Raw genomic sequence first — 27,538 nt, 5'->3', positions numbered from 1 at the left:
AAATATCTGCTGGGAAAAGACGCGACAGTGCTTGCCATAGTTTTCTCTTTTTCTTGTTTAAGAAGTTATTAAGAGTGTTTACCTGGAGCTCACAAATTATTGAAAACTGTTTTACAGTGGTTTTTGTTATGAGTAAAGCAATGTTTCAATATATTACTTGACCTGTGCTCTAACGCTGTCTACTAACGTCACTGTGGAGCATCTCTGCCTTGACCGGTTGGTGTCTCTGCATCGCTTTTAGCAATCGCAGTAAAAAAGCACGCGGAGTTTTCCTCCTACACTCTTGTACAACTTCGATTGAAATCCAGCAGGAAACAATGTGACAGAGTACCGACCCTGCTCTGCGGGCAGTAGGGCATTCACGAAGTACGTGTGGTGCAGTTTTTGTTCTTAGTTATACCTCACACTGGTGGATGTTCGTGAAACACTCAACGGCTGAGTCTGTCACGTGTTGACAGAGCTTCCCAGGCAGTAAGTCATCGCAGGTCTTGGACGGGATCAGGTAGCTATTGTGATGTAACAAGCGCTCGAACGGTAGTGAAGACGAGGTTAATCACGAATACGTACGAGCCATAAGCGAATACTGGAACGGCAAGCTATACCAGATTAGGAAAAATCTATCCAGGAGCAATACTGCTAGAAATGCAGTTGTGTATTGTCATCGAGTAGGGAACCTACCTGTGGAGGTAGGCCCCTTTACACGTATTCCAACTCTAACTTGCACACTGGAGAACAACTCCACCCACGTGCGAACAATCAAGAACTAATATAGACCTAGCTCTGCTGCTCTGCACGGTCCCATTCAGGGGTGTATTGCTATGAAGTGGGAGAACTACCTATCAGGGTTGCGGTCACCCATTTCCTTCCGAGGAATGGAGATTTGGGACAATTCCATTCCTTTCCGTTCCTCGGAATGAAAAGGTATGGTCAATTCCCACTCCTGGAATGGCTTGGCAACCCCATTCCATGCCTTTAATTCCATCAATAAAAGAAAAGGACCGCTAACCGTACTCGCTAGCTCAGCAGTGCCAAAGGAGATTGACGTTACCCAGCACGGAAAAAGAACAAACACAAGGTTATTTCGCTCTTGACCTGTGCAGGTGCGGCGCGTGCACGTAAAGGACGCGAGGGCAGAATTCAGCGTATTGAAACCAGAACCCACCGGGGCACCCAGGCCATTCCATTCCAATTCCATACCTACGAAGTAATGCCTAATTCCATTCCCATTCCATTCCTAGGACAGTTTCCGCCACTCCGTTCGAATTCCATTTCGGGCTCTGATAAATCTGGAACGATTCCTGATTCATTCCAGCTCCGGAGTGGCAACCCCGCTATCTAGGTATGGAGGTAGTCCCCTTTACACTGACGGAAACTTCGCTTAAATAAATTCCTGATATACAATTGCAGCAGTCAACAGTGGAGACGGTGGTCTGCAAAGCCATTTACGTGTATACGGAACATTTATTTACACGTGATCGAATGGCTGATGATATTTAGAATGCCCAATGAAATGTACACCGTACAAATGTGCAACCACCGGTGAGGACACTCCAGGGTTCCGTACAGGCTCTGGTGACGTGCAAGCTGCGTACGAAGACCAGCACAAATTGCTTGATGGCACCCTATGCTTCAGGAGTCTGAGTCACCAATCGCTAAGCCGCAGCGGTTAATCCACACTTGAATGTTAACTTCCGCGACGAGCAAAGCGAACCGCTTGCATTGCCAACAGCTGGATGGGACAAGCGCATTTCCTGCCCACATCACATCTCAAAAATAGTAGTGCCCTCGCCCTAAAAACCGGGAGCAGGCGTCCCTCTCCTTCTGTTCGTTCCGTGAGACAGGAAAAATCTTTCCAGGAGCAGTACTGCGAGCAATACTGCTCGCAGTATTCCACTTCCACTTCCATTCCAATTCCACAGGGACTGGCTTCCTATAACGTATCAAACGGATTTAGACTTTTATTGTTCACTACTTAGATGCATGGACATCTCGGCTGAGAAGACAGTTGCGCTCCCGTTCACGCGGAAACGCATGAGCGCCTTTCCTCTTTCGCTCGGCAATAATACACTCAGCCAAGTGAAGTGCCACAAATTCCTGGGTGTTATCTTGGATGCCAATCTCTCGTGGAGCGCCCATATCAGGTACCTGGAAGCGAAAGTTCAACGCTGGACCAATGTCATTTCTCACTCCTCTGGCGCTGCATGGGGGATTGATCAGGAAGCGCTCCTATCGATTCATGGGGCATTGGTTCAGGGAACCATTCTCTACAGCCTCCAGGTCTTACACGGCATCTCAAGGACTTCTGAACAGAGGCTTCGGTGTATGTTGGTCAGAAGCTTGAGGATCTGCCTCGGTGTACCCCGCGCCGCTGAAACGCGCACGGTGGTGGTAGAGGCCCGCGAGCTACCAGTAGAGGTCTTACGTCTCAGAGAAACTGTGCGCCATTATCTACGCCACTGGCTACTACACGTCACCACTTGGTTTCGAAGCTCAAAAGGCGGAGGCAGAGCAACATTTCTCGCTGCATCGCTGCTGTAAAGCCCTTGCTACCGGCTTTTGTTCGAAGATGAGTCGTCCCCAGGTCCCCTCCGCGGGTCTTTTCGATACCCTCGATGTCTACTACCATTCCTGGGCTCAAGAGCAAGAGGGATCACGTTGCAGCACCCATGCTGAAACAACTTGCGCTAGACATGATGTAGTGCCATTACCCTTCGCACACTGCAGTATTCACAGATGGGTCGACAACTTACACTGCTCCACTGCTGCCTTTACAATTCCGACTATGTCGTCTTGCCACGCATACCGTCTCTCGCACCGCACCTCATCCACGTCTTCAGAGTTGCATGCCATTTTGTTCTTCCTCAAGCACATTTCTTCCGCCGCTATCAGCAGCTGGGTGATATACTGCCACTCCAAGGCAGCAGTCCAGTGTATAGCAAACGTGCGTATCCGTGGATCACTTGCGCCTGTGGTGGTGTACTGGAGGAACTAAGCCGTCTTGAGATCAGCGGACACTATCTACTTCCAGTGGATTCCTGCACACTGCGGCATCCGCGGCAATGAAGAGGCTGACGAGGCTGCAGCAGCTGCGTATCATTCCCGATCAAGCGTGCGGATTACCCTCCCCAAAGGCGACAGGCGAACATTCGTAAATGATCTGGTGTGGCCTCTCTCACATGCGCAATGGTCTCGGGACGTTTCATCAAGAGTTCTGATGCGTGAAGTGGACCCTGACTTTGGTTTCACCATGCCTTCTCGTGCGCCTCGCCATTTTGTGTCGCTCATACACAGGCTTCGCCTTGGGGTTGCATTCACCCCCCATTTCAAGCATCTGATCGGCCGCTCCGACTCCATGCTCTGCTCTCGCTATGCTGTTTTGGTGGATACCAAGCATGTGCTCCTCGACTGCCATCTTTACACTTCCCAAAGGGCAGCTCTACAGTGCCGCCTGCAGTCGATCACGGCCGCACCATTCACATTGGCAACCATTCTCGGCCCTTGGTCTAACCCTTGGTCTAAGATCGACCATCGCCAAGCTCTTGAGTATTTCAAGATTTTTCTCCAGGACACTGGTCTCCTCCCTACCCTATGATCTGCCTGCGTACCTGTTTGCTGTGTGTGTGTTTTTGTGTGTGTCTTTTTTGCTGTGTGTGTGCGTGTGTGTGCTGTGGTTTTGCCTACCGTTCTGACGTATTACCGACTCCACTGACTATCGACCCAATTTAGCATCGTTCATCGCCTCATCATCAGGACATATCTCATCCTGCTCCATTATGCCTTGGGGTAGTGGGACGCACCTTACGCGGCGAATTTCCCCATTCATAATCATTAACGTATTTGTTGTTGTTAGATGAGTCACAAAAATACTGCATCCATCAATAGCGGATCAGACATTTTAGGAAAAAATCTTCCCGGAAACAGCACCGCGAAGGGTACTGTCCCGACCGGACAACCCGACTACGACCACAACGCTTACCCTATTGCTTGCAACGAAAACCATGCCGACGCTGCCGGCTAACGTCACAATTTTTTCGTCACTTCAATTCGACGGTGTCCAGAATAGCATGCAGTCCCATTACTGACCCTTCGCTTCGAACACTTCCTTCTCTCTTTTTTCTCTTTCAAAATAAAGTACGAAACGCATAAGAACTAGGGCTGCAGGGCAGGCCCCGCCTCGCAGTCCCTCATACAACATAACAAACAACAACACGACAAATAACATAATAAATAACAACAAAGTGACTTCGAAGCAAAACCCGAGACAAGGAGTACAGACAAATTCCCGTTACACAGCAACAGTTTACAAAGTGAAAATGCATCGTGATGAACGTTCACCAGTTCACACAAAAATTATATACAGGGCACGTCACGTAAGAGTGACCAGAATTTTCTTAAATTCGTGGTTTGCTTTTCTTTCGGAAAAGTCGTTGAACATACCTAGTCTCGATGGGGCCTACTCAAAGGTGGTGGTGTGTCAGTAATTAGTGCAGCCGTTAATTAACTTTCATAATTAAACTTTATAATTAGTGAAAATATGTTGACCACGGAATTGCGACGCTGTAGGCCTCAACCCTGAGGAGTCTCGTCTGCTAGAATTGAAGCCGCAAAGCTTTTCTGTGCTCTTTTAAAAAAAATGCGAAAATGCACAACTTTCGAGCGTTTCGCGGGTTTCGCGGCTGTCTTTTCATATCCCCTCTCGGTGTCACCCTCTCTCAAATCACGTCAGGCTGCTCCTCGAAACATGGAGCACCCCAATCTGTCCGCTGGAGTGGGTGTGAGGGGAAATAGTGATGCCACTTTTCAGCCTACGTTTTCAGTAAAACGCCACCCGAAAGCTGACTGCCAAGCTCCCAGACCTTCCAAAAACCACCCAGATAACAAAAATAAAATCACTGATGAAAGATTTATTTAATTAATTAATTTAATTTCTTCGTTAATTTCTTAGGCAAATTGAGGCTTCGTATGTATTTGTCCCTTCTATGTTCTATGTTGTTAGTAGTAAAGAGGGGTTGAGAAACACAGACAATGAGAAACACAGACATTGCCACCAGGGCAGCGACACCGTCGTTCGCATATTTTTCCTCGCGCGGCGCGTTTGCGGAGGCTTGTCCGCGCGCTTATAACATGCAGAGACATGCAAAGAAGGGTCATACACAAAAAGTACGAGTGAAAATATATTTATTAATGCCAATTGTAATGCCAATCAGGTTGCGATATATTTATTAAAGCCAATTGTGCTGGGAATTGTGCCAATTGTGATGCCAATCAGGTGAAGGAGAAAAACCCGACCGAAAAACCTTCACAACCTGTAATAGAAGAAACACGCAACACACATAATAAAGAACATACTTACTCATTACCAATTTCACAGATATGGATATGACTCAATGGCATTAAAGAGGTATCTCTTATCAAAGTGGGCCAACTTCTTTCCTCATTTTTCAATCTGCGCCGAATTTTTTCGCGACTTTTTCCCGTGCGCGACAGGCGACGCTCGGGTAGAGGGCTGCTGCGGTGGGCGGAGCGTGGCCGGAGGGCTGCGTGAGCGCTTACTTGCTCACATTTTTTCAGCCTGGGCCGACTTCTTTCATCATTTTTCAATCTGTGTCGACTTCAATCGCAATTTTTTTCCCGCTACAGCAGGTGTGCAGTAGGTGATTTACATGCAAAGGATAGCTATACACAAAAGTACGAGTGAAAATATATTTATTAAAGTCATTAGTGTCAGGAATTATATTATGACTCAGTGTGAAGGAGAAAAACTCAGTCAAAAAATCTGATGCAATAGCATTGAAGGGGTATTTTATTAGTGATAATCACGCAAGTTTTCAATTAAGCAGAAGGAGTAGCACATTTTTAATAAAAGAAGATATTTTTAATCAATATGATTACAACCAAAATTAAAAGTTTTATTATAAAAAGTCTAACATTATTATACGTGACCACCATACTGGAGCTTTAATTACAAGTGCAGATATATGTATGTGAACAGCAGAGAACATGGAAGACCATGGGACACGAACACAAGAGGAAATAAAATCTATAACAATACATTGGTTAATCAAAACAACAGAGGAGGAGACTATCATTTTAACTATCATAAAATCACCCTCGTGACTTCCCCATACAATTTTCATTCTAAGAGACACTTTGTTTTATGAATTCAACACAGAAAATATATTAAAAAATGAACTTCACCACATAGCACGCTCCTAGCCAACAATCAACTCTAATAATATCTGCCCTGATTTGTTGAAGACGGGAGGCGTACACCTGACAGTTATAAACATTTTCGAGCGCAATAGGGAAGATTATTCAAACATTACACAATTAATCGATTTCTTATTAAGTAAACAGCATAGACATACGGAAATAATGAGAAAAACGATCAACAGCTAATAGAGAACCAAAACAGATCACATAAACAACAGACACATGCAGGAAAATAAATGGAAAAGAATCTATCAAAACGATCAACATGCACGGATGAACAGCAGAGAACCTGGAAGACCATGGGACACGAACACAAGAGGAAATAAAATCTATAACACTACATTGGTTAATCAAAACAACAGAGGAGGAGACTATCATTTTAACTATCATAAAATCATCCTCGTGACTTCCCCATACAATTTTCATTCTAAGAGACACTTTGTATTATGAATCCGACACAGAAAATATGTTAAAAAATTAACTTCACCACATAGCACGCTCCTAGCCAACAATCAGCTCTAATAATATCTGCCCTGATTTGTTGAAGACGGGAGGCGTACACCTGACAGTTATGAACATTTTCGAGCGCAATAGAGAAGATTATTCCAACATTACACAATTAATCATTTTCTTATTAAGTAAACAGCATAGACATACGGAAATAATGAAAAACACGATCAACAGCTAATATAGGACCAAAACATATCACATAAACAACAGACACATGCAGGAAAATAAATGAAAAAGAATCTATCAAAACGATAAACATGCATGGATGAATGGCAGAGAAACACTTTGAACGCCACATGATGAATAATTTAATACAGCACAGAGCTAACGCTAAGAAACACTCTAAACGGCGCATCTACCAACGTGTAAACAACAGTCAGGAAAATATTACTGAAACAGCTAATAGAGAGCCAAAATCCAACACGTAAACAAGAGGTACACAAAGGATAAATAGTTGAAGAACAATCTAACAAAACAAGAAACATGCATGAATGAATAGCAGAGAAACACTCTAAACGGTGCATCTACCAACGGTAAACAACAGACACATGCAGGAAAATAATTGAAAAAGAATCAATCAAAACGATAAACATGCACGGATGAATGGCAGAGAAAGGCTTTGAACGATGCATCTGCCAACATGTAAACAACACACAGGAAAATAATAGCGAAACATTACAATTTGAAATAATATATCTTTTGAACTATCATAAAATCAACCTTGCGAGCTAACAATATCCTACTCAGGCACTTACCTTGACAGAGTTATCCAAACACGCACCACAGCTTTACAATAATTACAACTAGACTCGAGACACGGTGGGGTCACTCTCTCCATCTATGCAGACCGGTGGGGTCACTCTCTCCATCTATACAGTCCAAAAAGCGGGGAGCCTGTTGTCAATCTGCGGGTGGGGAAATCCTCTCTCTTTTTCAAATTCTTTCCTCCAAAAAAGGAAATATTCTTAGGACCGGTGTACAGAGGCGAAATTTTTCATTGATCGCAAATAGACATTGGAATTATTCGATTCTAAAGAACACAATAAGAATTATATTTAAAAAAATCTAAGAATAGACTTTCTAAGCAAATGAGAAATATTATCGGCGCAAACAATACCAAATGAGAAGCGATGAATTTTATTGTATTTCAGATCAGACAAAACTATTAGGCATACATTATTCTCAACTCACAAATGTCATTCGATTGAATATCTGAAGCAAAGAGAGAAAGTCAAATTTATTCAATGATAGAAACAATACTCATTCGAAAACGAGAATCAAATTTAATTACATCATTTTATGTTAACTTTGCAATACACGCAGAAGTCGCAAACAACTCATCTGAAATGCAAATTATTGTGTTTGCTATAGCGGAAATCAACGCACACAACATTCCCAAATAATATAATATTTTTATTAATATCAATCGAGTGACCACCTGAAACAAAGTCAAAAGCAGTAATTAATTTAGGCAAACATTTTTCGTAATCACACAGCGCAAATATACATCACAGAAACATGTCTTTTTTCATTCAGGACCCACTAGTGGAAACGAAGTGAGAGAGTTCCCGTACACATTCGTTAAGGTTACGCCCGCAGGGAGTAGGGGAATACAAACAATGGTCTCGGTATACAAAGCCATAAAATCGCTCCTACAAGTCAAGTTAGGGAAGGAGGGTCTCTTGCGCTGTCTTGTACATAGAATCACTGAAAGCAAACGTTTTTCCTTTACACATCACATCTTTTTTGTAAATTGACTTTCATAATTCTAACGTCAGGTGGAAGATTATGAACCTGATAATAAAATTTTAATAAATAAAATTAGCACCAATATGATTTAATTAAATGTCGAGGCGCACTACAAAACAGAACAGACAATTGCTATACATTGAAGAGATGGACGGATTTTGTACTCGTTACCATACGTCATGGGAGGACCTGATAAAAAGCTGCTTCGAAAAGGAGGAGCCGCGAAACGATTCATTTATCGCTGCATTTCAATACGTCCTAGACATGGTCGTATTCGGAGATATGGCACAAATTATGGAATTCAAGATGCGAGAACTTGTATGCCGAATCTACAATAGTTATAAAAATATTTGCACGTCATCATCGGAAGGACCACTTGGGTTGATGGTGGAGTTTTTGAGGTTTGCTAACGAAGAATTGAAATACACTAGACCAAATGTAATTGTAATCATTGCAATGGGTATTGCATTAATCAAGAAAGCAATCAGATCAAATTATCATATACAAGCAGTCTATATCGCACGATTCATTACGGATTTGTTGAAATTACACCTAACGGTTGAAATGGAAAGTACATAAAAAATCTTATCACGTGGTATATCCTACCCTAGAACCTCTACACATTTATTTTATTCTACCAGTCAAGGATGTCGAATGAACAGAAGTTCAATATTGTCGTGCAAGGTCTGATGTATCATCACTTATTGAAACTCAACAAACATATCAATTGTGGTGGGCCACCGGACGATTTTCATCTAATACTCTCTTGAACGCCATTCAAGAATCTTCATACAAAGAAAGGAAGCATCAATAAGAGACTGTGCAAATTCGTCGCAACAAAGTGCAAGTTGTTGAAGCAATACAAACACGGCGACAACATATCACCTGCGTTAATCAACGCTGGATTCAAGCGCCCAATAATCAGAATAAATTACTTGATGTCTTCGGAATTCATCAATCAAGACAACAAATGAAAACTTCGAAGTTTGGAATAGAACTGTAATTTATCGAAATAAACAAGTGTATAATTGAAATAATAATTGTATTCTTTGTCATCATTCTAATGTATTCTACACAGCGCAACGAAAACAGTTTATGACTAGATTGCTAAGGAGACACTACATACAAGGATCTTCGCATGGAATCAGCGCCGGCAATCAAAGAGATTTTTTTACACGACCACACTCTATACAACACCGACACCCGAAGGAAAGAATTGTAGAAGAATCGATAATAGAAATTTAGAGGCATGTTACATCAATCTTTGTTTACAAAGAGGATCACTAATATTTTGCGAAAGCTTATTTTACGAATTAAATTGCACAGTGTATATATTTTCTCAGACTATTGGGCAGTTGACAATACTATATTGAAAGGAATCTATTATCAAATGACGCGAAGGTGGAGTCTACAATTCTAATCATCATAACATGCGGCACACAATTCCAATACGATTTTGGGAGAATCGAATCACACAACTGTCATCAGAAATGTTTAATTGCTATACAATGAAGATGAGCACTATGCATAAGATATGTAATTATAATAAGTAAATATTCCTTTTGCAAACTTAACCAAAGCAGCACACATAAACGTAGCTTCAATTCACAGAATGTACCTGAGGTTTTTAATTAGCCATACTGAAAAACTATGAGTCTATTCGATATGTCACGGCATATGAGGCACTACAAATGGAAGGACATACATTAATTTTAGAAGATTTTAGCTCATAATGAATCAAAACGTAATCTTCAACACCAAAGGTTCGTGTTTAAATTTTCAAAGTCAAAACTGTACACTCTTTCTTACAATTTTTTTAAGATGTAGATTAAAAAGCTGTCTATATAGTCACACATTGTATACAAGATATTTGTTTGTACATTAATTGATAAAATTTATCAGATCACATTCCGGAGCAGTGGAGACTATCAGTAAGCGTTTAATTAAAATTTGAACTGCTGCCGCAATTTACGAACTGAGTTGTAGAAAGCGTAATTTCACAGCTTTAGCTGGCTCACTTTGATACGCGAAGGTTTTAAGAACTCTTTTGCGATGACAAAGAATTTAATCGAATGTATTGATGTTTTCTATATACTCTATAACGTAATGTGAATTCTCCACGACGTGGATAGTAAAAGTTACGAATATTTTTCGGACAAAATTTACTTAAAACTCGGAGAAAGGGTCACCCGCGTCGTCGAATGCGTTTCGGCAACACGCCGGGCAGCGTTTCCCGGACACCCTTCCGAAACCGAACGCGATTTGGCGCCCAACGCGTTAACGCGGCATCCCACGCGAGCGTGTTGCTTTCTTCCGGAAACGGGTTCGTCGACGCGGGTGACCCTTTCTCCGAGTTTTAAGTAAATTTTGTCCGAAAAATATTCGTAACTTTTACTATCCACGTCGTGGAGAATTCACATTACGTTATAGAGTATATAGAAAACATCAATACATTCGATTAAATTCTTTGTCATCGCAAAAGAGTTCTTAAAACCTTCGCGTATCAAAGTGAGCCAGCTAAAGCTGTGAAATTACGCTTTCTACAACTCAGTTCGTAAATTGCGGCAGCAGTTCAAATTTTAATTAAACGCTTACTGATAGTCTCCACTGCTCCGGAATGTGATCTGATAAATTTTATCAATTAATGTACAAACAAATATCTTGTATACAATGTGTGACTATATAGACAGCTTTTTAATCTACATCTTAAAAAAATTGTAAGAAAGAGTGTACAGTTTTGACTTTGAAAATTTAAACACGAACCTTTGGTGTTGAAGATTACGTTTTGATTCATTATGAGCTAAAATCTTCTAAAATTAATGTATGTCCTTCCATTTGTAGTGCCTCATATGCCGTGACATATCGAATAGACTCATAGTTTTTCAGTATGGCTAATTAAAAACCTCAGGTACATTCTGTGAATTGAAGCTACGTTTATGTGTGCTGCTTTGGTTAAGTTTGCAAAAGGAATATTTACTTATTATAATTACATATCTTATGCATAGTGCTCATCTTCATTGTATAGCAATTAAACATTTCTGATGACAGTTGTGTGATTCGATTCTCCCAAAATCGTATTGGAATTGTGTGCCGCATGTTATGATGATTAGAATTGTAGACTCCACCTTCGCGTCATTTGATAATAGATTCCTTTCAATATAGTATTGTCAACTGCCCAATAGTCTGAGAAAATATATACACTGTGCAATTTAATTCGTAAAATAAGCTTTCGCAAAATATTAGTGATCCTCTTTGTAAACAAAGATTGATGTAACATGCCTCTAAATTTCTATTATCGATTCTTCTACAATTCTTTCCTTCGGGTGTCGGTGTTGTATAGAGTGTGGTCGTGTAAAAAAATCTCTTTGATTGCCGGCGCTGATTCCATGCGAAGATCCTTGTATGTAGTGTCTCCTTAGCAATCTAGTCATAAACTGTTTTCGTTGCGCTGTGTAGAATACATTAGAATGATGACAAAGAATACAATTATTATTTCAATTATACACTTGTTTATTTCGATAAATTACAGTTCTATTCCAAACTTCGAAGTTTTCATTTGTTGTCTTGATTGATGAATTCCGAAGACATCAAGTAATTTATTCTGATTATTGGGCGCTTGAATCCAGCGTTGATTAACGCAGGTGATATGTTGTCGCCGTGTTTGTATTGCTTCAACAACTTGCACTTTGTTGCGACGAATTTGCACAGTCTCTTATTGATGCTTCCTTTCTTTGTATGAAGATTCTTGAATGGCGTTCAAGAGAGTATTAGATGAAAATCGTCCGGTGGCCCACCACAATTGATATGTTTGTTGAGTTTCAATAAGTGATGATACATCAGACCTTGCACGACAATATTGAACTTCTGTTCATTCGACATCCTTGACTGGTAGAATAAAATAAATGTGTAGAGGTTCTAGGGTAGGATATACCACGTGATAAGATTTTTTATGTACTTTCCATTTCAACCGTTAGGTGTAATTTCAACAAATCCGTAATGAATCGTGCGATATAGACTGCTTGTATATGATAATTTGATCTGATTGCTTTCTTGATTAATGCAATACCCATTGCAATGATTACAATTACATTTGGTCTAGTGTATTTCAATTCTTCGTTAGCAAACCTCAAAAACTCCACCATCAACCCAAGTGGTCCTTCCGATGATGACGTGCAAATATTTTTATAACTATTGTAGATTCGGCATACAAGTTCTCGCATCTTGAATTCCATAATTTGTGCCATATCTCCGAATACGACCATGTCTAGGACGTATTGAAATGCAGCGATAAATGAATCGTTTCGCGGCTCCTCCTTTTCGAAGCAGCTTTTTATCAGGTCCTCCCATGACGTATGGTAACGAGTACAAAATCCGTCCATCTCTTCAATGTATAGCAATTGTCTGTTCTGTTTTGTAGTGCGCCTCGACATTTAATTAAATCATATTGGTGCTAATTTTATTTATTAAAATTTTATTATCAGGTTCATAATCTTCCACCTGACGTTAGAATTATGAAAGTCAATTTACAAAAAAGATGTGATGTGTAAAGGAAAAACGTTTGCTTTCAGTGATTCTATGTACAAGACAGCGCAAGAGACCCTCCTTCCCTAACTTGACTTGTAGGAGCGATTTTATGGCTTTGTATACCGAGACCATTGTTTGTATTCCCCTACTCCCTGCGGGCGTAACCTTAACGAATGTGTACGGGAACTCTCTCACTTCGTTTCCACTAGTGGGTCCTGAATGAAAAAAGACATGTTTCTGTGATGTATATTTGCGCTGTGTGATTACGAAAAATGTTTGCCTAAATTAATTACTGCTTTTGACTTTGTTTCAGGTGGTCACTCGATTGATATTAATAAAAATATTATATTATTTGGGAATGTTGTGTGCGTTGATTTCCGCTATAGCAAACACAATAATTTGCATTTCAGATGAGTTGTTTGCGACTTCTGCGTGTATTGCAAAGTTAACATAAAATGATGTAATTAAATTTGATTCTCGTTTTCGAATGAGTATTGTTTCTATCATTGAATAAATTTGACTTTCTCTCTTTGCTTCAGATATTCAATCGAATGACATTTGTGAGTTGAGAATAATGTATGCCTAATAGTTTTGTCTGATCTGAAATACAATAAAATTCATCGCTTCTCATTTGGTATTGTTTGCGCCGATAATATTTCTCATTTGCTTAGAAAGTCTATTCTTAGATTTTTTTAAATATAATTCTTATTGTGTTCTTTAGAATCGAATAATTCCAATGTCTATTTGCGATCAATGAAAAATTTCGCCTCTGTACACCGGTCCTAAGAATATTTCCTTTTTTGGAGGAAAGAATTTGAAAAAGAGAGAGGATTTCCCCACCCGCAGATTGACAACAGGCTCCCCGCTTTTTGGACTGTATAGATGGAGAGAGTGACCCCACCGGTCTGCATAGATGGAGAGAGTGACCCCACCGTGTCTCGAGTCTAGTTGTAATTATTGTAAAGCTGTGGTGCGTGTTTGGATAACTCTGTCAAGGTAAGTGCCTGAGTAGGATATTGTTAGCTCGCAAGGTTGATTTTATGATAGTTCAAAAGATATATTATTTCAAATTGTAATGTTTCGCTATTATTTTCCTGTGTGTTGTTTACATGTTGGCAGATGCATCGTTCAAAGCCTTTCTCTGCCATTCATCCGTGCATGTTTATCGTTTTGATTGATTCTTTTTCAATTATTTTCCTGCATGTGTCTGTTGTTTACCGTTGGTAGATGCACCGTTTAGAGTGTTTCTCTGCTATTCATTCATGCATGTTTCTTGTTTTGTTAGATTGTTCTTCAACTATTTATCCTTTGTGTACCTCTTGTTTACGTGTTGGATTTTGGCTCTCTATTAGCTGTTTCAGTAATATTTTCCTGACTGTTGTTTACACGTTGGTAGATGCGCCGTTTAGAGTGTTTCTTAGCGTTAGCTCTGTGCTGTATTAAATTATTCATCATGTGGCGTTCAAAGTGTTTCTCTGCCATTCATCCATGCATGTTTATCGTTTTGATAGATTCTTTTTCATTTATTTTCCTGCATGTGTCTGTTGTTTATGTGATATGTTTTGGTCCTATATTAGCTGTTGATCGTGTTTTTCATTATTTCCGTATGTCTATGCTGTTTACTTAATAAGAAAATGATTAATTGTGTAATGTTGGAATAATCTTCTCTATTGCGCTCGAAAATGTTCATAACTGTCAGGTGTACGCCTCCCGTCTTCAACAAATCAGGGCAGATATTATTAGAGCTGATTGTTGGCTAGGAGCGTGCTATGTGGTGAAGTTAATTTTTTAACATATTTTCTGTGTCGGATTCATAATACAAAGTGTCTCTTAGAATGAAAATTGTATGGGGAAGTCACGAGGATGATTTTATGATAGTTAAAATGATAGTCTCCTCCTCTGTTGTTTTGATTAACCAATGTAGTGTTATAGATTTTATTTCCTCTTGTGTTCGTGTCCCATGGTCTTCCAGGTTCTCTGCTGTTCATCCGTGCATGTTGATCGTTTTGATAGATTCTTTTCCATTTATTTTCCTGCATGTGTCTGTTGTTTATGTGATCTGTTTTGGTTCTCTATTAGCTGTTGATCGTTTTTCTCATTATTTCCGTATGTCTATGCTGTTTACTTAATAAGAAATCGATTAATTGTGTAATGTTTGAATAATCTTCCCTATTGCGCTCGAAAATGTTTATAACTGTCAGGTGTACGCCTCCCGTCTTCAACAAATCAGGGCAGATATTATTAGAGTTGATTGTTGGCTAGGAGCGTGCTATGTGGTGAAGTTCATTTTTTAATATATTTTCTGTGTTGAATTCATAAAACAAAGTGTCTCTTAGAATGAAAATTGTATGGGGAAGTCACGAGGGTGATTTTATGATAGTTAAAATGATAGTCTCCTCCTCTGTTGTTTTGATTAACCAATGTATTGTTATAGATTTTATTTCCTCTTGTGTTCGTGTCCCATGGTCTTCCATGTTCTCTGCTGTTCACATACATATATCTGCACTTGTAATTAAAGCTCCAGTATGGTGGTCACGTATAATAATGTTGGACTTTTTATAATAAAACTTTTAATTTTGGTTGTAATCATATTGATTAAAAATATCTTCTTTTATTAAAAATGTGCTACTCCTTCTGCTTAATTGAAAACTTGCGTGATTATCACTAATAAAATACCCCTTCAATGCTATTGCATCAGATTTTTTGACTGAGTTTTTCTCCTTCACACTGAGTCATAATATAATTCCTGACACTAATGACTTTAATAAATATATTTTCACTCGTACTTTTGTGTATAGCTATCCTTTGCATGTAAATCACCTACTGCACACCTGCTGTAGCGGGAAAAAAATTGCGATTGAAGTCGACACAGATTGAAAAATGATGAAAGAAGTCGGCCCAGGCTGAAAAAATGTGAGCAAGTAAGCGCTCACGCAGCCCTCCGGCCACGCTCCGCCCACCGCAGCAGCCCTCTACCCGAGCGTCGCCTGTCGCGCACGGGAAAAAGTCGCGAAAAAATTCGGCGCAGATTGAAAAATGAGGAAAGAAGTTGGCCCACTTTGATAAGAGATACCTCTTTAATGCCATTGAGTCATATCCATATCTGTGAAATTGGTAATGAGTAAGTATGTTCTTTATTATGTGTGTTGCGTGTTTCTTCTATTACAGGTTGTGAAGGTTTTTCGGTCGGGTTTTTCTCCTTCACCTGATTGGCATCACAATTGGCACAATTCCCAGCACAATTGGCTTTAATAAATATATCGCAACCTGATTGGCATTACAATTGGCATTAATAAATATATTTTCACTCGTACTTTTTGTGTATGACCCTTCTTTGCATGTCTCTGCATGTTATAAGCGCGCGGACAAGCCTCCGCAAACGCGCCGCGCGAGGAAAAATATGCGAACGACGGTGTCGCTGCCCTGGTGGCAATGTCTGTGTTTCTCATTGTCTGTGTTTCTCAACCCCTCTTTACTACTGTTGTTCCAGCCTCGGAACATCAGTTCTTTCATGTTCAAAATCACTGGTCCCGCCGCCCGGTACGTGTAGGTACGTTCTTACGGGCTCTAACAAAACAACAGCGGTATCGACTGGGACACTAGGAGGTGAGGTGTGCTTCATGCTTTGAGGAACAGCCTGAAATCAGTTGAGAAAGGGTGATACCGTGAGGGGATATGAAAAATAGGACGCCAATTTCGCGCAACGCTCGAAAGTTGTGCATTTTCCCATATTTTTTACTAGAGCACAGAAAAGCGCTGCGGTTTCAATTCTAGCGGACGAGACTCCTCAGGGTTGAGGCCTACAACTTTGCAATTCCGTGGTCAACCTATTTTCACTAATTATAAAGATTAGCACAACAAAATTTAAAAGGGGGTGGTGTCGTTATGCGAAAAAGTTAATGAACCAAAGAAGATGACGCAGGGGCCAAGTTAACCACAAAAGCAAATACGTGAAGTGTGCCCAGCAGTTGGTTTATACAATACCACGACTCAGAGAACATGCTAAAGCTGTACCACACCATACCAGCAGGACATCCAGCACTGCATTACAAGATATGCAAATGTACCCCACAATTCACGAGCACAGTTACAAACGCGACTAAGTTATCTAGAGAAATACAGGAAGCTTGTCTGACTGAATGTGCGGGAAAAGATATGGTTGCATGAGCTCCCCATTGATTGACCTGTTATCTGCCGAGATAGAATACATAAAAGATAACGAAGGACATGCAAGCATGCAAGTGTCTGACAGAACTGGTTGCACTTAGGATGTGACGTGCAGTATTGTTCACGGTTCGTGTAAGTTTCGATGTGTCGCAACAACAGTTATAGTTGTAAGCAATGCCTGGTTCACAATGCAACTACTCTCCGTTGCGGGTACGGATCCAGCGTGGAGGCGGACGTCGTACGACACGCTGTTCAGACACATGCGTTCTTGATACGGAAAACGATTGTCTTTGACCAATCAAGCATCCATGGCAGTAGCCGAATTTGTCGTGTGACTAATTCAATCTCTCACTATTGCTTTTTTTTCCCGCCAACATCAACATCATCAACATTTCCAGTACGAGCTGTTCGCATTGCATCGTGGCTCCGTAGCTGGGAAATATAACACTAATGGGGTTCACTGTAAATGCAGACCGCTTGTTGTCACGCATGTTGTCATGGAAGAGGTTCATTGTAAATGCAGACCGTTTGTTGTCACGCATGTTGTCATGGAAGGGGTTCGTTGTAAATGCAGACCGTTCGTTATCACGCATGACACTAACATGTGTAAAGGTTGGTTCACATTGCTACGTCTACGCTTGCGCTTACGTGTTGCATGAGCGTACGGCGGACAGTTTACCATGGAAGCGGACAGACGCTCTGCGCAAGGCCACTTCGCCGACGCACCACAAGCAGTTGAGCCAACTTTAACTTTTTCGACGCAAGCGAAAAACGTCGCAACGTGCGCGTCGCAAACACGACGCAAAACGTCGTATTTTAACCCCAAATGAGCACTTTTCGGAGTGGCGCGTCACGTGGGAAAGTAACGAGAGAAGATTGCGAAAAAAAAATGCGGAAAGAGTGGAAGCGTATTGCACTGATTAAGGACTAAAAGCATGGAGCGTTTTTCCGACGTTTCCAGGACGCGCGCGCGCTCGGCGTGCGTGTGACCTCGTAAAAACCAGTTTTTCAACGCGCGCGGAGGGCGTACGCCGGAATCTGTGGACTACAGATAATCGCGCACGTCTGGGCGCGTTTTCCGAGAAGTAGACAGAACCATGGCCGTCGTGCGGCAGACAAGGTGGCGTATGAGCAGCTCACATAAATTTACCTCGCGCCCGCAAAGCCGCCTGACTAAGCAGCTGAGTAGACCCCTTTGCTATGGTGAGCTAGAATGAATGGTGTGCTGAACGGCGACTGAAACCGGGTCGTGACAACGGGCCTGCCGATAGGTGGCTACCAAGGGCTTGGCCCGCTGCCCCTTCTTGCGCCCTCAAGGCCACGTGACCGCATGCGCAAAGAGCACCTGGGAGCGCCAGGGAGTTCCCGCAATGGCCGAAATTGAAGCACTATGGCAGATACAGGGGGAGAGGGAAAAAAATGTGGGCGTGCTGATACGTCACGCTTCGGAGATATGATTACGACGGAGGAGTTCGCGTTTTGGAATGTTGTGATAAAGGCACTGTCTCAATGCCTTTCGATTCCTTCTTGGGATAATCTGGAGATAATTTTCTTGGGGGATAAGGAATATCACCGGTTCTGCTACATCGCTTCTGCGCGAGATCCCCTAATTAAAGGGGTTGATTAATGAATTTTAGGTAATTATTGACCTTGCAGTTCCACACTTTCTTCGAGAGGGTGTTCGCCTAGCCATATATAACTAAAAGAAAAAATAAATAAATAAATAAAAGGGAGAAATGGAATGGACTTTCACTGCTGCAAGCTTGTTGAAGATACTAAAAAAGTATTCAAGTCATGATACTAAATACTGCCTTTTGAACGTATTTGTAAGATACCAAGTTATTCCCAAAAGCACGTAAGGTAAAGTAACTTGAGTAGAGTATTTTTGTTATGTACAATTCTGTGTGAAGCTCTCACATGTTTTGTGAGGTAGCACAAAGGCATTCCATTCCAGTATCCTTGGGTACGTCACACAGATACGTTATGTATAAATTAATGTATATGGAAGTGACTTCGATAGTCATAAAGATATACTGGGGAATGTACTTTTGTTTGTTTTGGGTTTGTTTGTTTGTTGTTTTGTTTTGGGAGTAGCAGAAGTAGTCAGGAGACAAGTTCAATTTCTCCCTGGTTTTCTTTTAAATAATCAATCAATCAATCATATACTTGAGGTCGTTTGCATTCACAGCAGAGTACATACTCGTTTGCTGCTTGCTACTTGTCTGTATATGCCCAGCCCCTGTTTGGTAATAAAATACCTCTGTTTTCAGACATGTTGGAAGGCTGCTAAAATTTTGGTCGCAGGATTTTTTACACGCCATTGTTGTACAACCCAACATGATGCGCTTGTGGTATAATGCAATGATACACGGGTGCACAATGTATAAAGTTTTGGGCGCGACAGACTGACCGTCGTGACACACGCTCTGAAAGTCACACAAATCCTTCCATACTCATGCCCCTGAAGTTTTGTTTAAGACGCCATTTCCAAAAACAACCTCATGTACTAATAGATGCAGAGTATTTGGAACATCAGTCAGATACCTCAGCCAATTCTTGACATCAAATTATGCAAGCTGAAGAACATTTATTTATTATTTATTACTTATTTACCTCATAACATGTAATCGCATCGTTTGACAAGCAAAAGTCGGGGTGTACTATGTATTTGTCGCGAACATCGCACTAGAGGTAGTAGAAGGGGAGATCCTGTTTAGACAGAAAATCACATCCTGTAGGAACACTGGGGACAGCAGTGACACATTGTAGATACCTTGTTTTGTTTTCCCCTTTGGTACCCGTACCAAAGGGGAAAACAACAACAGTTCCAGCAGAATAGACTCTTCCTACTGGTTGAGGTGAGCGTCTCTCAAAACGAGGGCGCATTCTCAGCGCAACAGTTCTTAGTGTTCGCTCCATGCTGAGCAGTGACCTGTACTTTGTTTTCATGGACGCCACCACAAAGCAGCCAAGTTCGCAAAGTACATCATGACTGATAAAAAAAAAGAGACAGAGAACTTTCATAACTTTAGTGCTCAGGAGCAGATGTCTTCCTAACAAATCTGCCCAAATTTGGGAAAATAGCTTCAGCAGAACCAGCAATCCCAAGGGGGGTCAAGTCCGGGCCACTCCGTGAACGCTGGTAGATCTGCGGCGGCTCACCTGGTGCTGGGGGTCACTATGGGTTAGAATGTGAGGTGCCCTTTTATGCTGACATGGCATGCCGAGACTGGGAGGTGACCAGGGTTCGAATCTCGGAGGAAGCTGTGCTGTCTGAGGCTGGGCTTTCCACGTACACTTTAAGACAAATGTCAGCACAGTTGCCTATGAATTCGGCCCAGAACCGATTTCGAATGCGAGAAAACAAGCACAGTTAGATTGCAAGGAATGGCCATTGCATTTCGTCTAACCAACTGTACGCGTATTTTACAATCAGTGATCTGTGGAGGCCCCCTTACTAAAACCCTCAGTTGCTTGGGGTCAGGTTGTGGATTCAATTCCGGCTGAGGAGGCTATCAGCTTTTCGGCGGGGTAAAAACTGTACAAGTTGCTTATAGATTGTGCACGCGCTGGGAGCGAACGCCCAACGCATCGCCAATCCTACTCGAAGGGTTCCCGGAGGCGCAAATATCCCTCAAGTCTGAGCGAGAATACGGTGATATGCACAGACCGGCCACTGTTGCATCGCTTATGATCATTGTTGTAAGCAACAAATTATCAATTGCAAGAGAGTGAGAGATAACCTCAGCAAGCAACGACCTTGCACTGAGCTCGTGATGCTCTTGATAAACCACCCATCGACATTGTTCCGTTTGTCGGCCGGCGCGGTGCGATCCTCTGCATTTCACGGAAAGGGCACGTGATACGAAGCAGAAGAGTACCTCGGATCCCCACAAAAATCCTTCCGCAAGGCGCGCAGCGAGCCTCAGCGCATCCATGTAAACAATCGCACGTGGTCGAGTGCCAGGGACGCGACCAAGCGCTCCCATGCATTGGATAGGCCGGTAAGCACACCAGTCATTCTAGCTCACCATACCTTTGCTTGTCACTGTTGGAACAGGCTTGCCTAACCGAGGCGCCTGTGGCGCCATCTCGTTGCTCACGCAAGAAATGCGTACGGCGCAAGCGCAGCAGGTACTGCTTGCGACATACTTGTTTGATATCTCCAGCCCCCGTAAAAGCGGGTTACCGAACCACGTTGCTGTGCTACCGTCGCCTTCGCCTCACTTCCGTTCCCCTGGTGGCGGCGGGGCTGCGCAGCGCCACCAGATGGGAGAGATGGCGATCCGATAATCGCGCGTCGTCTGCTAGCTCCAAATGCTTCGCCGGGGCAGCGCTTTCCTCGGAATGCGGGCTGCGAATGCATGGACGGATGAATGGTCAGTACACCACAGGAATAACACATGGGGTACAATCGAGAAAGTGTTGATAAGCTTATCAACACTTTCTCGATTGTTCCTAAGGTGTTGTTCCGCCCTCTACGCTTCCCTGCCCAGGCGAGTGAGCGCAGTGATTGAGAGTGGCGGGGCACCAACGCGTTACTGAGGCCCAGTGCTCCACAGCGTTTCTTTTCCTCATTTCGTATAAATTTATTATTTCTTTTTTTATCCTAGCCAGCAAGCGAGGCTTGCTTGCTTGCTTCACATAACACCAGTAAATAAAATGAGGTAAGCCCTCGCTTGTCCCAGTTTCACGGAGCAGCCGTGGTCCCTTGCATTACTGTGACACCTTTCACAAAAAGTCCTGACGACCCCAGGAACTGCTGGTCTAATCTCGGTGTACTTATGTTTCAAAAACAATAAACAGGAACAAAAAGAAACAGGTTACAGTTTCCATTCCACTCCGCATTCCGAGGAAAGCGCTGCCCCGTCGACGCATTTGGAGCTAGCAGACGACGCGCGGTTATCGGATCGCCATCTCTCCCGTCTGGTGGCGCTGTGCAGCCCCGTCGCCACCAGGGGAACGGAAGTGAGGTGAAGGCGACGGTAGCACAGCAACTTGGTTCGGTAACCCGCTTTTACGGGGGCTGGTGGTATCAAACAAGTATGTCGCAAGCAGTACTAGCGTTTCCCGCTGTCGGCCATCTCGGCTGTCAGATGGTCAGGCATATAACTAGACTGCATCGATGCTCACTAGGCGGTAGCCGACTGAATAGCGGACTTGGCGTGATTTGGAACGAGACTTAACATGGCGGCACTTCCGGTTAGACCGCTAGGCAGTCGACTAACCGGGGCATTGGAACGCAGCATAGGTTTCCGTGAACATCTTAATGGTATCTGGAATGAAGGAACGCAGGAACCACAGGAAAGAAGGGCATCTGCACGTTCTAACCGATATTTGTGGTGGACGAATATAGCAACAGTGGCGCGCGTCACTCGTTCCGTACACGTCCCATGCGTTTCGGGTGGTCGCCTCGCTGGCGCTTCTTCGCCGCGTGTGCAAGGCCATGGCGCACCTAAGACGTACGCCATGCGGACCGATGGATGCCATCAGAATGTACAGCGCCCAGCAATGCCAATTTTCCTGTCTCTTTCTTTTGTTCAATTTGCAATATATTGTTTAGAATTATGTTAGCAAGTGCAGCCTGATTAGAGATCTCAGGGCCGATAAATGGAGTTTATCTTCTTCCACTTCGAAACGCCACTGATGGCCGCAGAGTGCGTGCTCTCTGCAATCCGAAGGAAAATGTCACAGAGAAAGTTATGGCCAACCGCAGGAGTCACAGACAACAAAGACCGACCCTCCTCGCTGTCATTTGCTGGCGTTAGTAGAACTTAACGACACTTAAATAAGACATTCAAATGGTGATATTGTACTCACCACACTCGTCTTCAGTTATATGCAGAGCTACGCTCGGCTAGTTCGTGAAATGTATTGCTCAAAGTCGTAGAGTGCAAACACACATTCACAGGCGAAGGAACAATCACACAGCACCAGCGCTCAATACTGACCCCAACTTATTTTTGAGACGCAGGATTCACTTACACCTTCACCCTCCTTCCAACGCGCCTGACATCTTATCTTGGGGGTGGAACCAAAGTCACCTTCCAGCTATCTCCGATAACGTTTGTAAGTCATTTTGAGTTCGAATAGTCGACACAGAAGTGACGCATTTTTCGTGGTTGACTTCACACATGGTCGTTATCAATTCTATTTTTAACTTCCGTCGTTTTAACTTCTTAACGTCCGCCTTACAACTCTTTGTAGAGCCTCGCACCAAAGAAAAAGAGTACATGTTTGTGTGGGTACATACATGGCTCACGGGTCTACATATAAAAAGTCCATTTTTTTAAAGTTCAGTGTTAGCGCCGCGAAGCAACTGTGGCTATCAGCGGCGTACAGATGTGGCCAGATGGACAGATGACAGCAGGAAGGAGTGGGGGACAGGGTGGTTAGTATGCGTCTTGGGCCGACTTCAGTCTGCCCACAGTCAGTGTGCCCACATTAGTCTCGAATGGCTTCGGAACACCCAGGGAAAACCTTAGACAGCACAGCCGGTCGTAGGATTCGAACCCACCACCTCCCAGTCTTCAGCACGACCTTGGCTACCACCAAAAGACGCAATGGCGCAAAGAATCGTATTGAACATGAAAGTGATTTGAGTGCACCGTAGAGCACTTTAGCGCGTACGCTTTCTTGTCTGTGATCTTCGTGTTTTTCTTTTCTGGTTTTACTTTTTCCTTGGCGAAGTGTGGACTGTCTGAGTTTCAACGTATCGTGCGTAATACTAACTTCAGTATAATGTGCAACGTTAAGTTTGAATAAGAATTTTGGCATTATGAATACCAATGTGTTTGTTTTGTCGTTTTGTTCGTTTTTCCGCATGCCACGAAACACCTCTCGTCAAGATGCTGCATTAATCCACCGAATGCGCCTCGATGTGGCCTTTACAGCTCAGTGGCGTTACCGCTTGAAACAAGTTGACTCTCCCAGCTGCTGCCACTGTGGTGCTCTTGAGGATCTGGAGCATATTCTTCTTCATTGCCCTCACTACCAACCTTCCCGAACCACGCTCTCCGAGTCTCTCAGCTCACTCTCTCACTCAGCTCACTCAGACACTCTCGTCAGCTGGACTCTCGCCCTTTCTCACTATCGAAATTGCTTGGTCCCTGACCCAATCCAGCCCAGCAACGCTCTGCGCTTAAAGCTCTTCTGACATTTCTGGACACCATCGGACTTCGATCGTTATTGTGAAGGGGCTCGCTATTTTATTCCCCCCATTCCAACCAGCAATGGGGTAGAGTATCGCCTGTGGCGATGAAACTCCCCACTCTCCAAGGTCAAAGATAAAGTTGTTGTTTGTTTGTTCGTTACCTAGCATCATTGCATTTTGCGAAACGTGGCTTACAGCATTTAAAGCATTCTTACTTTGACATATAAGGTTAGACAATTGAAAAACGGCCACGAAAGCGTCCTCAAATTTATTACAAGCTTTCGCGTGGTGGGCCACGCTTCATCGGGTAAAAACAGTCAATAGGTTACAATACTCTAAAGGAGGTGGTGTTCCTCTATATTAGTCCTCACCGGCGGTGATGGAATGGCCTAGAGCCACTAAATAGGGGTACAGAGTATGGCATTCCTTTTCCGCGCCAGAGCCGCGTTCGGAGTCCGCGACTGGGCCGATCGTGTCACGTGATTTCTCCTTCCAAGAACGCGCCGTCCATATTGAGTACCCTCCATCCGAGGTTTCCTTTTCCTCGGTTGCGAGCTGGCTCGACTGCCCGCTGTTCTCCGGCGGAGAAGGGAGAGCTTGGCGTCCCATTGCTAGGCGTACAGTGGCTAGAAGGAGAAGTGTGCCGGGCGCCATATACATGCCATGCGATAGGGAAGCGCAAACCGCAATGACAAGTTCTGGCGTCGCAGAGGGCGCTGCAACCACTAGGCGAGTCGGGTCGCGGGAAGCAGACGCTTACTTGTCAACTCAACGTGTGTCGTTTCGAGCATTTGTTTGTTCAATTTGTGTCTCTTTGGGAACTTTTGTGTGTCAGTTAGCGAAGTCTGGGTATCTAGTCTTCACGACATGGTCCATGCCACCGTGAGGACGAACATGAGGTCTTCCTGTTCCGACCACCGAAGGAAACTATTCGCAGAGAAGAGTCGACGCGTAACGTAAAGCGCGCGGAGAAAGGACTGACAATTGACTGCGTTGTGTGTGAACGGTAATTCGAGGAAGGGTATACCATGAGGATTCTTCGGCACATCATTGGCGACGAAAACGTTGAAATTTCGAGGGACAGGTCGCTGCTAACGGACGATGCCGTTTCAGTCCTGTTTCCGGACGCGCCGAAGTATTTCACAAAGAACGTGCGCCCATCAAAATAAACCTGGATTCTGGTGCGCTGCACAACTTCAACCCGTTATGCATCAACAGTGATGGAAACGATTTTGCAATCTCTGTCAACGTACGGCGCATGAAAGAATGGCCAATGACATGACGCATCAGAAAAAAATGAAATGGAATTCCGTGTTCAAAATTCCGTTTTTGCTGCACACAGACTTAGTCTGAACTGGTTACAAAACGGAAAAATTGCCGTATAAAAGCTGTATGCAGTGAGCTTGAATACAGAATTTGATAAGGGCTGGTTAGAAAGTGGCTAAGAATTCCTGTTTAGAAAATGTATACAGCGCGCATAATAAACCCTGTACGCACCTTTATTCAGGTTTCTGTCTGCTAGATTGGGAGCGAATAGGCTGGATAGGTCATGGTTATAAGAGCTGTATATAAACTAGAAGATCATTTTCATAAGCCGCACAGACCCAAAAAAGTGAGTTCACCAGCTGCTTCGACGTCTACTATACCCTGGCCATGGACTGGCCAAGCTCATTTCAGTGCTGGAAGCAGCAATTACGTTATATTTTTCCACTCAGAAGCTCTACGCCCCCCGTATCTTTGACTTTGTGCAAGTCATGGTGCGCACAAAAACACGGACTAGAAGAAGAAGACACAAGACAGTGCTGGTGTTGTCGTCTTCTTCTAGTCCGCGTTTTTGTGCGCTTTCTACCATGTCGTATGCTTACCAATTAGCCCAACGTTGTTTGTTATTTATGCAAGTCCTTGACCAATCTAAGGCTTGAACAGTGACGTGCACTGCAATGAACTGATTAGACGTGTTTCATATCTTTTTAGTCACACGACTGCATTCTCTTACAAAGTCTCTTTTTTTCTTTCTCTCTCAAATTTTTTTGAATAAGGAGAATGTGTCAAAAAGAGAGCGACGGAAGCATTTGAAAATATACGCTTGAACGGAAATCAACGAGATGTTTCCGTTCAATCGTACATGTATACAGCAGCTCGCTTGTCTCCTCACTTATGTTCAACGAAAATACGCTATTTTTGCTTGAAAATATGCTATTTGAAAATATTCACTATGATGTCTCGGTAAAATATAAATGTGTTCAGTACTGTACGACCATGACTCTATTTTTTATTTATTTCTTTCTTTGTTTAAAAATTGCGCGTGCTCGTGTTCTCGTAGTTATCGCTGCATAATTAAGAGGACATGAATCAAGTACCAACAAGATTCCTTTTCAAGTTAACGTGAAATCCTCGGGTTTAGTGCCGAACTCCGCAACTTCCCTCGTAGGAGCCCTTCGGGAGGTAACTCGCCTACTGCGACCAGCGCCACCTGGATCTTTCATTGCAGTTTTGTGCGCTTATTTCCCGGCGCCCGGCACACTTCTCCTTCTAGCCACTGTACTAGGCGACTCAGAAGCCGCCTAGGACCCAAGATGGCGATCTTGCTCGCCGGCGTGGCTCAGTGTCGCTACTCTGCTCCCTATTTAGGGACTCTAGAATGTCCCAGCGGGCAGATGTGCGTGGCCTCACGCTAGGGGGGTGTCGGTAGAACTGGCCGCCAGGCGCAGTAGCGCGCCGTCGTCGACCACGGGCCGGCACAATACTGTATATGCAAACAGAGATGCTGGTAGTCATGGGAAGGACGGGGGGGGGGGGTCCTTTACACGTACGGCAAGGACTCTCATTGTGACTCACTTCGTTTTGATATTTCTATGTGCGAAAGCTTTTTCCTTGAGTTACATGCCGTAAACAGCTTGTCCTTTTTACCCTACAAGGGAGCTTACATATTAGTAATAGACCTCTACCTGTTTGTAAACAAATGACGTCATAATGTTCGACAGCGCCACGAGTTCGGTAGAGTTGAACTACGTTCGAAGCTAGTGGCGAACAAGGTCGCGCCCGAAAGCCACAGTCTTGAGGGGATTACGACGGTCTCTGAAAAGGTCACGACCTTCGGTCCTACTTTTCTTTCAATAGGAGGCAGCGAACAATTGCCCATTCGTGGAACCCAGCTCTCCCCTTCCGATCTGTTTTGGTTTCGGTGTGTCTACCAACGTCATGATGACGTTTCCCGCGTAG

General features: G+C 43.2%; 1 long non-coding RNA gene across 1 annotated transcript in view; it reads right to left on the bottom strand.

Annotated features, from left to right (window-relative positions):
* Positions 1-23,162, bottom strand: part of LOC135389986 (uncharacterized) — a 167,317-nt gene extending 144,155 nt beyond the window's left edge. The window contains exon 1 of the long non-coding RNA XR_010421645.1: positions 22,984-23,162. This is a non-coding gene — a long non-coding RNA (uncharacterized LOC135389986). The remainder of the gene's footprint in view (positions 1-22,983) is intronic.
* Positions 23,163-27,538: the final 4,376 nt, after the last annotated feature.

This window comes from Ornithodoros turicata, chromosome 3, assembly GCF_037126465.1.
Source record: "Ornithodoros turicata isolate Travis chromosome 3, ASM3712646v1, whole genome shotgun sequence".
In the NCBI taxonomy this organism is placed as follows: Eukaryota; Metazoa; Arthropoda; class Arachnida; order Ixodida; family Argasidae; genus Ornithodoros; species Ornithodoros turicata.
The sequence above is the reverse complement of the archived record's forward strand: the minus strand, read 5'-3'. Positions and strand labels throughout refer to the sequence as shown.